Source organism: Choloepus didactylus (genome assembly GCF_015220235.1).
Source record: "Choloepus didactylus isolate mChoDid1 chromosome X unlocalized genomic scaffold, mChoDid1.pri SUPER_X_unloc3, whole genome shotgun sequence".
Taxonomy (NCBI): Eukaryota; Metazoa; Chordata; class Mammalia; order Pilosa; family Megalonychidae; genus Choloepus; species Choloepus didactylus.
In genome coordinates, this window is record NW_023637623.1 from 591,299 (window position 1) to 606,030 (window position 14,732).

At 55.8% G+C, this 14,732-nt stretch overlaps 1 non-coding gene across 1 annotated transcript; it reads left to right on the plus strand.

Moving 5' to 3' along the window:
• Positions 1 to 14,298: 14,298 nt before the first annotated feature.
• Positions 14,299 to 14,376, plus strand: TRNAK-CUU. Its single transcript has one exon. It is a non-coding gene; the product is annotated as a tRNA-Lys (tRNA).
• Positions 14,377 to 14,732: the final 356 nt, after the last annotated feature.

Consider the following 14,732-nt stretch of genomic DNA (forward strand, 5'->3'; position numbering starts at 1 on the left):
TCACTCTTTGGCATCTGAGCACCTCGGTGCGGAGAGGCGAAGATCCAATTTTTGAAGAGAGAGGGAGAGAGCGCGCGCGCGAGCGAGCGCAGGCGCCAGCGCCCCAAACAGGTATCTGCAATTCTATCAATGGGTGGCAGAAACGAAACTCGAGGAGGAGTTTATGTATTGTGAGGAGGTCCTCGCTGGTTGGCATCACCAGCAAGTCGTTTCAGAATAGGTCGGTGCGGGGCACTGCGGACATACCGGGGGGACCCCGACGGAGGAGACGCGATATCGAAGGTGATAATTGATTCCAAGTTGGAGATGCGGTTTGATTGCGGGCTGGACCAGCCAGCGGGGCCCGGAGCGAGCGTGGGGCGCGGAGCGTCGCGGGGGTGACCAGGATCGAGGATCCCCAAAGTGATGGAAAGGGACGGACGTCGACCGCCGGAGCTTCGGCGTGGGCGGTGGGGCTCGGCTCGCAGACCTCGGAGGGGCCGACACCGCGGAGGCCGGGGAAAGTGCCTGCGTCCTGGGCGTCCGGAGCAGCCGCGCGGTCGCAGGGAGAATCGGTTTGTAAACGTCGTTCCTTTGGGCACCCGTCAGATTCCGCACGGCCGGACCGCCGCCACCTTCTTTAGAGCCGTGCTGTCACCCCGTGTCTAGGATGTTTGCTTAGGGAAATTTTTATTTAGGGTTTTGCCAAAACCAGCTCCTTCTCCCCTTCCCACCACGTGCGTAGGGATAACCGCTTTTGTCAGTCGCAACATGAAATTCATCTTCAAATCTTGGAAATCAGATATGTCATTCTTCGCTGCAAAATTCCATATGCAAATAAAGTTGACTCCCCACCCCCCCTTTCCTTTTTTTTTCCCCCTGGAACATCCCCCACCACCCCTCTGGAGTTGGGGCAAGGCTTCTACGGGGATGGGAGGGCTTTTGTGATTCTTGGCGGAGTTTGTTTTGCATTTTCTGAAGTCACTTTTCCCCCTGAGGCGTTTAATCTAACCCCAAGATCACGTCCACCCTCCCAGCGCGGGCGCGGGCCGGAGCCAAACGTTCATTTCCTTAACAGGGAAGAAAAATGAGCGATTTCTTTGGGATCCGTGGGGTCTCCAGTCCGCGCCATCCGCGCGGGTTCACGCGGGGTTCCAGCATCTCGGGGCACGTCAGCGAAGTGGGGGGTGGGGAGCTGAGAGGACTTGGAAAAACAGACCTGCTCTTTCCCCCTTCCCTCCTCTCCTCCCCTTTTTCCTTCCTCCAGCCTCCCCTCTCCCTCCGTTCCTTCATTCTTTCCCCCCCCTTCTTTCCTTCTTACTTTTTTCTTCCTCCCTACCCTCCTTCCCTTTCGTCCCCCCTTTCTCTCCTTTCCCTGCTTCCTTCCTCCTTCGTCCTCTCCTCCCTCCCAGGAACGTTGCCCCAGCGGCAGACACCTCTCCTCGCGCTCCTGGGCCTCTCGGCCTCGTGTGCCCAGGAGCTGGAGATCTGGAGCCGCCGTCTAAAGCGAAAGGCTAAGAAGCCCTTCCAACTTAACAAACAGGACTTCGTCACCGCGGCCCTCTAATCAAAGCGGAGGCGCACGGATATCACACAGAATTACAAATAGCCGCTCATGTAATATGCATGCCGCGGCCTCGCGAGTCGTACGGGGGAAACACTGGCGGCCGCGCCCGGAGCGGGTGCGCAGGGATCGCGGGGTGGCGGCGTGTCGGCCCCAGAATTGTCAGTCCTTGCCCGACCGAGTCCCTCTCCACCCAATCCCACCCGGCGGGTCCTCAAACTGCGCTCTTTCCTTGCCAGAGACAGCCGAGAGTAACGGGCAAGATGAGCCGAGGTGAGGGGAGTGGGGAGGTGGGGGGGGGAGAAGGGAGGGAGAGAAAAGAGAGGAGACAGGAGGGGGGAAGGGAAAGGGAAGAGAGAGATAGATAGAGATAAGGAGAGAAAGAGAGAGGAAACAGGAGAGAGAAGGGAGAAAGAAAGGAGAGAAAGAGACAGGAGAGAGAAGGGAGAGGGTGGATATAGAAAGGGAACGCGGAGAAGGGACAGAAGGGGGGTGTTGAAAAGAGGTCTGGGGGAGGAGCAGGGGGCTCTGGGTCAAAGCAACTTCCTCTGGTCTGGTCCACAGGGACAGGGAAACTGTCCCGCTCCTCACCTCCCCCTGCCTCTTCACACCTGCAGCCCAGGTGGGGAGGTCAGTTCCCCAGCACTCTGGCAGGTACACTACCCGTTGCAGATCTGGCTCACCCCAGGACCCCGGGGACCTGGTCTTCCCCTCTGGCCCTGCTTGGCCTAATGTCCCTGCAGGGGAGGAGGGTCCAGGCATCTAAGCCTAGACCCACCAACAGCAATACCTCCAGCCTCTTCTTTCAGGCAGGTTCCCCACCCCCTGCTCTGACGGAAGACTCCAGAACCAGTATCTCCCAGGGCTCCCAGGAATCCCCCCAGGGGAGGCAAGAGAGCCAGTCCTGGGTGATAAAGCACCCCACCCCCCACCCCAACCAACTGCAGCTCTAATTCCCAAGCCAAATGTAGGAGAATGATTTTGCAATAACCCACATTCCAAAAGAAATGTAGTAACATCTATCAGACTAAGGCCTGCTCTTTTCTAAAAGTTTACTGGCTAGTGAAGTGGGAGAATCTTTTGTAAAATCCAAATTTTTTTCCTGGTGATCACAAAAGCGGCTGTGTCCTCCTCTGACCTTTGGGCAGCAGGGGCGCCCCCAAACCCTCCCCTCCCTGTACCCCTTGTTTGGAGTCTTGTTTCCATGCAGCCACGAGAAATGCCCAGAGTCACTGCTAACTTTAATATTCGAGCCTGGGCAGAGGCATTTTCTGCCACATATTTCTGCTAATTTCCAGTCGTTGTCCAAGGCCGCATGGTAGCTCCGCTTCATGAAACGCTGCATTTGCACTGGACGGAGGCGTCTCTGCTGCGGGGCTGGCCTGAGCCTCCGCACATAAAGCAAGACGAAGTTTAGGGAGAAAACATAATTTTAAAAGGTCTTAGCATGTCCTGTAAGATTGCAGAAATGTCAACGTCTTCCACGCATCTGCCAACTCTTCGGAAAGAAATGGGCTTCAGAAAAGTTTGAGGGTAGAAATGAAAACACAGATGCCTCAGAAAATCGACAACAAAAAGGAAGAAACTGGGGACAGTGAAGGCTAAGGGGGTGCTCAGGAACTCTTCCTTGAAGAAAAAAGAAGTCCCAAAGCCTAATCACCCAATTTCCCGCGCAAAGCCGGGGCGAGGAGCCTTTGGGACGGACCCTTTGCTCTCGGCGTCCACGCGCCGCGTACGCGCCCCCGCAACCCGCGAGCTGTCGCCAGCTGGTCAAGTCGTGGGCGTCTGATTTGCTTCTACCCCGCAACCGCCCATTTAGGTCCCAAACGGGAAAACACACGCAAACGAAATGCAATCAAACAAAATAAAAATGCTAGGATAACGCATGCTGAGGGCGGAGGACTGGCCACCGGCGAGGAGAGGCTAGTGGGTCATTTTAAAATTTAAAAGCCAACCGTTGGTTCCTGGGCTCGCCCAATTACTGGCGCCTCTGTCTCTGGATACTCTGAACCCCGAGTTCTGAGGGAGAGGTGAGGCTCCAGGCCCGGAAGGGTGGTTTTGGCCGGCGGTGCCTCCCCGGGAGGCAGGCGCCGCGCCGGGTGTTCTCGCGTTTTGCCCGGCGCTCCAGACACTCGTAGGCACCTCTGCGCCCCACGACGCTGGCTCACTCGTTCCAGCTCCGGCTCGCCTTGCCTTCTCACCCTCCCTGCCTGCCGCCGACCCCCAGCCAGGCAGAAAGCCGCCCCTCTGGGACAGCGAGAGCGCGAGGCTAGCTGGCAGCGTCCACCCCCAACCCCGCCACCTTTATCCCAGCTTGCGTCCTCCGGCCTGCTCTGTGCCGGCCCTGGGGACCCAGGCAGAGTTAGAAAACTCGGACGGACTGCACAAGACGCGCTGGGAACTGCTGGAAACCGACTCCGCGGCGGCGCGCGCTGGCTGAAGAGGTTGGGAGAGATCGGACAACGTGTCGGTGCTGGTGAATGTTCTCCACCCTTCCCTTCCTTTCCTCAGATGCAGAAAAGAAACGGACCAGGTTTCTAAGCTGTGTGTGCCCTCTGGGACCTCGGTCTGCAAGGCAGACTAAACTTGGCAGGACTCCCTGTCTTGCCCCAGCGCCCCCAGGAAACTCAGCAAGAGAAAGCCTTGCAGCTGCAGCTCATCGGGACACACAGGGGCCCCTGTCCCAATTTACTGGCTTACTAGGTGGGACACAGGCAGGGCCAAGGTTAGCCTGAGTAAATGCACCTTGTCCCTTCTCCCCGCTTTTTAAAACATGGCCTGGCTTTCTGTATGTGAATTAGATACTTTTTAATGGACAGGCCCCACTGCTAAAGACTTTTTTTTTTTTTTTTTTTTTTGCATTTACAATGCAAAGGCAAAAAGAGGCAATTGATATTCAAATATGCAATATCTGATGTATTGAATTCTTCAAATGTAGACTCTGGATGTTTTCCGCTTTAACCTGGAGAAACCAGGCTCCTCTCCCCGCATCTGGATGCACTCGCTTTAAATTTGACTCCAGAGCAGCGTTTCCCAGCAGCGGGCAGGGGTAGCCCCAGGCCCGCGCCCCGGCCCCACCAGCTCTCCCCTGTCCTCCACGGCCTCCCGAGGGTCTTTGCTGCTTTCCGTGAAAGGAGAAACCATATTTCAAGGAATGCCCCTTCAGTGTGGCCCACTTTCTCATCCGGTAATTCGAAAGACAATTTCTATTAATGATAAGAAGGGAGGGTGTTAATGGTTTTTCCGTCAGGATTGAGCCTTTTTAACAACGATCAACCCCTCCCCGCACATTAAAAATTTATAAGTATCGATCCAGGGTTCAGGATTTTACAGACGTCTTAACACATTTCATAGACGGCTCCTTTCCCTCTCCTCCCTTTTAAATTTAGCAACCTGCATTTGTATTTCCTCCTATGCTCTGTACTGATTTATTCAAACATCTGCGTGTCAAATGGGAGGGTAATAGATTTTCATTAAAATGGGTTTTGTTAATCCAGCTCGTGAATGGATGAGATGGAACCTGTCGACAAATGCTACATCTACAATATTAATAAATGGTGGATGGAGGGGGCTGTGCTCTCTCCCCTCCTTGCAGGGTGGGCTGCCTGTGTACATCCAACCCCCTGCCCTCAGACTGTGGGTTTTTCCATTTCCTTTCACTTTTGCTGCAGTGTTTTGTACCAGGGGTCATTTGAGGGTGTCCCTAAAATAGCCCACAATGCGAAATGCATTAAAAAAAATAATAACAATACATTTCGTATTAGCGAATGCTGTTTGCTTTCACGGAGAGAGTCAGTGGAATTTATAACTCTTTTCCCCCTTACTATGTACTTTGCAACATATGGTGGAAATTAAAACTCTCTCCTTTCAGATTTAAGCACAGGACTTTTACTTTATGTTTTATTTAAAGAAAACATTATTTTGGCAAGGCGCAAAGCAATTTGCCACGAAGGACATCTAAAAGGGAGAGTTTTCTGGACACCACCACTAAACAATGGGGAAAGCTTTTCCTCCACCATGAATAAATTAAGAGCTCCCAGCGAGCAGTTTCTGCGGTAATTAATGTTGTTAGAAATAAATCTTAGGGGTGTATTTGGATTTTCATTTCCACTTTTGGCATGGCCCTGGGCAAGAAGACACACACGCCGAGTCCGGTTTCTTCTCCCGAAGCCCCCAGCCTAAATTCGCCTGCCTTCTGTTGACGGGTCACAGCGGGCTCTGGGCAACAGCCGCGAGCTCGGCGGCGCGAGCAGGGCGCACAGGGCGTATCCCCGCCGGGCCGAGTCGGGCCTCGCTGCCTTTCTCCCGGGGCGCCTCCGAACTCCGGTATCTGCCTAGAATCGTCGCTTGCAGACAAATCCACCCGCCGCTCCGGGGCTGAGTGCATTTACCCAAAGTTTGCCGGGGTCGTTTCAAAAAACTGCCCCCTCTCGCAACTCCAAGTAAGGTTAACTGGGGACTAAATTTCTGGTGGAAGCGGGACACCCTACGCCTCTCCGCTCTTCCAGACTCAAGGACTTCAGAAAAGTATGCCGGTAAAGGAACTTCTACCCGATGGGAGGCAGGGATTCATTAATTGGACAATCTGTGTCAGAGATGGTTACCCACCCCCTTCCCTCCGCCTCTGGGGCCTGTGCGGGAACCGAACCCCAGTGCTAAGAAGCCCCCGTGGGAAGCAGGCCGAGGTCACACCCAACACATCCCTAGGTGTGCGCCTGCGTGCTGGGGACCCCCAAGCCTGCGTGCCCCCACACACACACCGGCGCCCCGCGTCCAACCTGGAAGCCCCCGAGTCCCTTGGGGCCCCTGAGCGGGGGTTGGGGTCTGCCAGGGCCGCCATCCTCTTCCTTTCACCGCCTGGGCTGTGACCCTTGATTCCTGGTCTCCATGCAGAGGGCAACGACCCCGCGGGCCACACGCCCCTCTGCCGTGCACCGCTTATCCGAGCCTTGTGGGATTCGTCTGGGCCTGGGAAGGGGCTTGTTCCGCCTCCCTCTAGGGATCCCACACCCCCACCCCACTAATGAGGCGTCCCGGCTCTCGCCCCACAGATGAGGCTGCCTTTGGGGAACTGGGGGTTCACCCCCGCCGGGCGCGGGCCGAGTAACTTGCTGCACGGTCACGGGAAAGCAAGGGCGCCATACCGGAGCGGGCAGGGACGGCGTGTCGTGAGGCCGAGTGGACGGGGACAGGGGCGGTAGGGGCAGAGATTTTGGGGGCGCAGCCCCTAAGAGAGGAGCAGAGGCGCGGCCCAGGGCGGGAGTGCGGCCGAGGGGCCCCGGCAGCTAGGAGGAGGGGGGCCATGCCCTCTCCCGCCCCTGGCCTTTTCCACCCGCCGCTCGACCTCCTGGCCTGAGGCACCGCTTGGGGCGCGAGAGCTGAGGGGACCCCGCAGCACACTCGCCGGGAGCCCACCTTGGCGCTCAGCCCCGGCGCTGCTCCCTCGGCCCCCAGAGCTGGTCCGGCACCGGGCAGGGGGCGAGCGCACCGGGTGGGGGGTAGGGGGCACGCGCCTGGCGGCCTCTCCGCTCCCATCTCGGAGCAGGACAGACGCTGGCGACCCATCGGTCTCGGGCAGGAGAGGACACCTGGAACGTGAGAGCGTGGGGGGTTCTAATGTGTGTGTATGTTGGGGGGGGCATAGGCCCTCTCCATCCTTCTCTCTGAGGGTCCTGGGGGGGTTGGGCAACTGCATCCAAACCCCACCTACCCCCGCCCCAAGGATCCTGGCTGCTGCTGGGCCTTCTCCTTGGTGCAGGCAGGCCCCTGGGCTCCCTCCCTCTGTCTCTCCCTCCATCCCTCCCCTCCTCCCTCCTCCCTCCTCCCTTCCTTCCCTCCTTCCTTCCTTCCCTCCCTCCCTCCCTCCTTCCCTCCTTCCTTCCTTCCCTCCCTCCTTCCTTCCCTCCTCCCTTCTTTCCCTCCTTCCTTCCTTCCCTCCTTCCTTCCTTCCCTCCCTCCTTCCTTCCCTCCTTCCTTCCTTCCTTCCCTCCTTCCTTCCTTCCCTCCTTCCTTCCTTCCTTCCTTCCCCACTGTGTCAGATTTCTGGCCCGAAGGCAGGTGGTTTCCACAGCTACATTAGCCAACATCTGTCAAAGCCTGGGTCTCTGACCCCTTTAACCCCTACTTTGAAGGCAGAGTGTAGGACTTATTATTAGGCCTGTTTTCAGATGAGGAAAACAGTCTCAGTCAGGCTGGAGGACACTGTGCAGAGGTAACAGGCCCCCAGGCTTTCTGGAGCCCCATTTGCTTCCTTGGAGTCTGGGGTTTGTGTGAGGATTAGAACAGCAACCAGAGCTGGGAGTGAGGATGCCCCACGCTGGAGGACAGAGCAGGGCGGCTTTGGGCAGGTGCCCACTCCTGGCCTCCTGGGCTTCAGGGCACAGTCCGCTGGGCTAAGTTTACCCCATCCCCCTTGTTCCTGTGATTCTGGGGCTCTGTCCTCTTGACTTAGGAGCATCAGCCTGGAGGGTTAGAGTGAACAGCCCTCAAGGCCACAATGGAAGCTAGGGCAGCTGACCCCAAGGGCAAGGGCAGCTGACCACAAGGGCAGCAGAGGGCTCAGTGACCAGGGCTGCATGGGAAGTTGGGAACAGCCATTCCTCAGCTCCTTTTGCAGCAGGCAAACAGGGGACTTGCAAGAATAATCAGCTCCTTTGCATGCCCATCAATGCCCCAGCTTCTTATTCTCCTCTGTTGCTTTGGAATCAGCGAGACTTCCTCCCTTCCCAGCTGGGTGTCTACCAACCCTGTTGGAACACTCAGAGCTCTCCAGAGAAGTGGAGAAATCCATTCAGGTTGGGAGAAAGGAGTTGTGAATACTCACCCTCCCCGCCCTCCCAGGTTGGCTTCAGAGTTGCCCACTGGTCTAGACCTTCACTGAAATGACCCAATTCATTGATTCTTTGATTCATCATTAAATTCTTGGTGAGGGCTGGGTGCTGGGTGGGCTGCATAATAACCCTTCAAAGATGTCCACATCCTGCTCCTTGGAATGTGTGACCCTGTGATATTACAGGCAAGGGACTTTACAGATGTAAATAAGTTTCCCAACATTAAAAGAGGGACAGGATCCTATGTTACCCATGTGGGGCCAATCTAATCCCCGAGCCCTTAAATGCAGAGAATGCTTTGTGGCTGGAGGCAGAGGGATGGGGCAGAAAGAGTCAGAAAAATTCAGAGCACAAAAGGGACTTGACCCACCATTGCTGGAGGGGCCCACGTGGAAAATGAAGATGGATGTTAGTGGCTCCTGGGTGAGTGCCCGAAGTTAACAGGGATTTCAGTCCTGCAGCCACAGGGAATTGAATGTTGCTGACAAAGTGAACGGGATCAAAAGCAGGCTCTTCCTGGAGCAGAGGGACCCAGTGGATTCCTGAGCCCCGGAACTGTGACCTAATCAATAGGTGCTGTTTAAGCCTCCAAGTTTAGATACTTTGTTGCAGCAGCAGAAAGAAACTAATGCAGGCACTCAGTCTATGTCAGGTGATGGGGATATGGAGGTAGGCGAGGCAGATTCCCTCAAAGAGGTCACGTCTTCTTGGGGAAGACAGATTACACATGATAAAAAAAATAAATCAAATAGACTTTTATGTAGGGAAAAAGATTCTGAAAGGTTTGGAGTCAGAGAGGGATAGAGTTGGGGATGCTCATTCATGGAAGGTGATATTTGGAGGAGAAATGGAGTCTGGGAGCAAGCCATGAGGACTGGGGAGAGGATTTCCCAAGAAACAAGGGCCAAGGCAGGAGCAGGGAATGAGCCGGTCATTGGCTGAACAGAGCAGACAAGAGGGAGCTGCCTGGGGAGGGAGCTGGGCAGGCTGCAAGGGGACCTCTAGACCATGGGGGAGCTGCCTAGGGAGGGAGCTGGGCAGGCTGCAAGGGGACCTCTAAACCATGGGGGAGCTGCTGGGGAGGGAGCTGGGCAGGCTGCAAGGGGACCTCTAAACCATGGGGGATCTGCCTGGGGAGGGAGCTGGGCAGGCTGCAAGGGGACCTCTAAACCATGGGGGATCTGCCTGGGGAGGGAGCTAGGCAGGCTGCAAGGGGACCTCTAAACCATGGGGGAGCTGCTGGGGAGGGAGCTGGGCAGGCTGCAAGGGGACCTCTAGACCATGGGGGAGCTGCTGGGGAGGGAGCTGGGCAGGCTGCAAGGGGACCTCTAAACCATGGGGGAGCTGCTGGGGATGGAGCTGGCAGGCTGCAACAGGGCTTGTAAACCACAGTGAGAACTTGACTGAGTGTGAGCAGGATCTGGGGGAAGTTTTGATGCCAGGGGTCGTAAGTCTCACTTGTGTTTAAGCAGCCTCTCTGGCTGCTGCATGGAGAGTAGCTGAAAGGGCTGGAAAAAACACCAGCCAGAAAACTCCCATATCCAGGTGAGAGAAGATGGGACACAGGAAGGGTGGGCAGGGGAGTGCGGTCGTAGTTGATTCGTCTGGGGGGGGGGAGTGGCGGCCGGTTGCTAAATCCTAGGCTCTCAGGATTGCTCGGAGGGTACCGGCGGCGGGGGCTCTTTCCCGGAGGCGAGGGCGAGGCGGGGGACTTGGCCAGGTCCCCGGTGGAGGCGTGCAAAGTATGGAGGGCGGCGAGAAAGGAACAGGCGGGACACGTTTCTTTTTAGGGTGAAGAAACCAAGAGAGTTTATTAGGGGAGAGTACAAGCTTATAACGGGCGGTCTAGAGGGCGGGGTAGCTGTAGAGGTTAAAGGCTTGGATTGGTTCTGAGAGGGCGCGGAGGTTGGTTGTTGGGTGTTGCACAATGATTGGTGCATGCGCACTGGCAGTAGGGGACGTTGCATTGTAACGGAGGGGTTGAGTGGTTAGACGAGGGAGGCGGTCTTACCCGGCAAGCTTCCTCCAACGGTTGGTTTTGGGTGAGGAATTGGGGCCTGCCTCCGGCCTCACCTTCTCAGGCCCGGGGGGCTGTGGAGGGCGCTGTCACCCGTACCCACTACCCTCCCCAGGGGTGGATCCGGTCCCCCGGCCCAGGCCCGCCAGGTTGAAGCACGTAATCAGTATCCCGCAATTCCCCCTTCTTTTCTAATTAAAGGAAGAAGCTTACCGGAGAGGTCCGCTAAGGGATGAGGGAAGGGGGAGGCCGGGGAGGGGAAAAGGGGTTGACGGTGGCTCAGCGAGGCTGGAGCTCGGCGTTGGTGTGGCGCCCGGGCGCTCGACAGGGGCCTTGCTGCTTGCGGGATGGACGAGGGTGGGGGGTTTAAAGTTGGAGGTTCAGAGAAGCTGGAGCTCGAGGTTGGTGCGATGTTCAGGCGATTGAGAAGGGCCTCGCGGTCGGCGGGTTGACCGGTGGCGGTGAGGTCGCGGAGGGTTGGTTGTCATCTCGGAGTAGGGAGCGTCAGAGGTGGCGAGTCACTGGTACTGGACTTGCACGAACGAGGAAAAAATAGCATCCGTTTGTTTCCTTACAAGCTGGACAATTCTGCGGATAATGCAGGGTCCTAAGGTGAGAGCTAGAATAATCATTAGTAGGGGGCCGAGGAGGGGGAGGAGGTAAGGGAGGAGGGGGGTAAAGATGTGGGACCAATAGCTGGTGGCTTCACGGTCTCTTTTGCGTTGTTCCAGTCCCTCTCGGACCTTCTTTAGGCTGTCCTCGGCGAGACCTGTGGAATTGGCATATACACAGCACTCCTCTCCTAGGGCGGCGCAAAGGCCTCCTTCTTTGAGGAGGAGAAGGTCGAGACCTCGGCGGTTTTGGAGCACTACCTCAGAGAGGGAATTGACAGAATTTTTAAGATGGGAAATGGCGTCTTGTAGGTGACAAATGTCCTCGTCAACAGCCGCCCGGAGGTGAGTTAGGGCGGAGCCTTGACTGGCTAATGCAGCGATTCCGGTGCCAGCGCCTGCAAGACCTAGGAGGGAGGCAATCGTGAGGACGGTGATGGGCTCTCGCTTTTGCAGAGGGGCAGGAACTGCAGTTGTTTCCAGGCAGAGGAAGAAGTCTTCCTCGCTGTGGTATAGGACCCTAGGGATAAGGACAATTAGGAGGCAAGTTTCATTAGTTGTATTGAGGGTTTGCACGTTAAGGCAGGGGGTAAGTCCTGTAGAGGAGCAGAGCCATTGGGAGGAGTTATGAGGAATGAGAAATTTGGCAGAGCTGCTAGGAGATGAGTAGTCGGCACAAGCTGTGAGGTTGGGAGAGTTACTTGAGCGAGGGCGGATGCACTTTCCTGTAAAGGAGACTGAATGAAAGGTTAGGGGGACGGCAGAGGTATTCCAATTGCATTCCGAGGGGCTGTCCTCTGTGTTTTCTGAAAAGGAGAGGTTGGAGGCAACTGGCTCATACAGGGGGGAGGAAGTGGAGAGGCAAAGCCAACAAGAGGAGGTAAGATTGGGGTTGGAGGAATTCACTGAGGTGAAGGCCGCTTGGATAAGGTCGAGGAGGGGAGAGGAGTAACGAGAGGGGGGCAGAAAAGGTTGGGGTGGTGGGGTTGGCGATGCGCTGTTTGTAGCTGAGGTGCGGTTTCCAGATGCGCTGCTTGTAGTTGAGGTGCAGCTGGAGGGCTGTGGATAAAGGGGGTTAAGGACTTGGTTGGGACCTATGCCAGAGGGTGTTTTTAATGCAGTATTTTGGCATGGTTGGCTTGCAGCCTCTTTTTTTATGAGAATAAGTGATCCTGGGTCGGTTCCGTCCTTATAGATTCTGAAGCCCCAAGTTCGACCGGTTAACCAGGAAGGATCAGTGGGGAGTTGCACGGTAAGATTAAGGTGAGTGCAGGTACCTGTGGGTGGAAGGTGGGAACTGTCGTCCGTGCTGAAATAAATGGGCTCATCACGGGGTTTGCAGTTCCAGGGGGCCCAGTGTAGGGTAAGATAGTGATCAACGCTAGACGGCTTCCAACCAGTAGCTAGTGTCTCGCAGCCCCAATAGGCACAATAATATTGATTGGGGGCATTGCAATACGATTTTCCAGGGTTGGAGGCTGGGCACATATAATATTGGTGTTCATTACTGCCAACGGGAGGGTTGGGAAATAGATTAGAGGCGTTGACAAGAAAAGAGGGTCGCCCTGCGGTGGTATTGGTTTGCACAATTTTGGAATCTTCCCATTGTGTTAAGATCCATTTCCAAGGCTGGTGGGGGTTGGCCTGGGTGGAAGAGGCGAGAGCTAACATGATTATTAGAAGGGAAGCTATGCTGGGGTGAGGGTTGCGGAGGTGTAGGGGGCTGGCTTTTGCCTGTCTATAGAGGCGTATAATCTCTCTGATTTCTTGTTTCTCCGGGGTTTCACTCGGACTGGGGTCCAGGCTCAGGTGTACTGTTGTCATCTGGTGCGTTAGGCTGCGGAGACGGCGGCGTTCTCGTCTTGTCAGCCGTTTGGCTGCTGGTGGCGGGTCGGATTGCTTTTCCCGGGATCCAGATTGGTTGTGCTGCATCATCTGGGAAAACACAAGCAAACCCGCGCCCCTGGGCGAGGAGTGAGGAGGGACCCTTCCAGGCATTATTTTCTGGGTCCTTCCAGTAGACCATCGGGGCCTGGGTGGGCCTATACGAGGGCCCCCAATGTTTATGTAGGGGCGAAAGTCCTTCTTTATTGAATGTGAGTAGATTAAGGTGAATAAGGGCTGCTATGATAAGGTCCCCTGGAGTTGCCTGGGGGAGCATTGCCCTTTCTTTTTCAATTTGTGTTTTTAAGCAACGATGGACTGCTTCCACAATGGCTTGCCCCTGTGGATTATAGGGGATGCCGAAATGATGGGTGATGTTGTATAACTGAAGAAAGGCCGCAAAGGAGGCACTGCGATAGGCAGGCCCATTGTCAGTTTTTATGTCCCAGGGGACTCCCATGAAGAGAATTCCCTGTCTTAGGGCCTTGATACAGTGTTTGGCCGTTTCCCCGGCGAGGGGGACTGCATAACACATGGCTGAGAAGGTGTCAATCATTACATGTACATACTTGAGGCGCCCAAAGGACGGTACATGAGTTACATCCATTTGCCATCTAGAATTGGGTTTTAGGCCTCGTGGGTTGACTCCCTGAGGTTGCAGGGGGCCAAGCGGCGCAAAGGGCGCACAAGTTGCACAATTGCGGACAAGATGTTTACAGGTATCTAGGGGGAGGCCACATAAATGATGCAATGACGTAGCCGAAAAGTGAAACCTGGAATGTAATAACTTGGCCTGGTTAACAGCGTCCCCCGGAGGGGCCGCTGTGTGAGTCAGCATAGCTTGGGTATTTTGAGCTGAGACCGCTTGGTCTACTATACTGTTGCCATTAGCCAAGGGCCCCGGAAGGCCTGAGTGGCTACGAATGTGGCTAACGAACCAAGGATCCTGTCTATGCTCTAAGATGCTTCTGAGGTCAGAAAGTGCTTTATCGATGGCCGAGTTCCTGGGGAAAAAGGTGGAAAATGCGAGGACTCGGCAGACCTGATACGTGTAGAGGCTGTCAGTGAAAATGTTTACTGGGTGGTTGCAGTGGGCGTTTAGCGCGTATGACACTGCCAGAATTTCCCCCACTTGGACTGAATGAAGGTTGACATAACTGAATAGGCGGGGTTCCGGATGGTCCTGCGAATAAGAGAGGAAGGCGAAACGGGTTTTGGAGGCGTCAGTAAAGACGGTAGTGGCACCCGGGATGGGTGCAGAGGAGGGGAAAGGATGGAATGGGCTGCGGAAGGGAAGCTTGGCGAGTCCCTGTAACAGCCGATGGCTAGGATAGTGGCAGCTGAATTCCCCATGAAATCCTTCTAAAAGGATTTGCATGTCCGGGTTGTCACGTATAAGTAGGCGGGTTTGGCGCCAGTTGCGGCTAGCTCAGTCGGTAGAGCATGAGACTCTTAATCTCAGGGTCGTGGGTTCGAGCCCCACGTTGGGCGCCAGTTGCGGTCGTAGTTGATTCGTCTGGGGGGGGGGTGGCGGCCGGTTGGTAAATCCTAGGCTCTCAGGATTGCTCGGAGGGTACCGGCGGCGGGGGCTCTTTCCCGGAGGCGAGGGCGAGGCGGGGGACTTGGCCAGGTCCCCGGTGGAGGCGTGCAAAGTATGGAGGGCGGCGAGAAAGGAACAGGCGGGACACGTTTCTTTTTAGGGTGAAGAAACCAAGAGAGTTTATTAGGGGAGAGTACAAGCTTGTAACGGGCGGTCTAGAGGGTGGGGTAGCTGTAGAGGTTAAAGGCTTGGATTGGTTCTGAGAGGGCGCAGAGGTTGGTTGTTGGGTGTTGCACAATGATTGGTG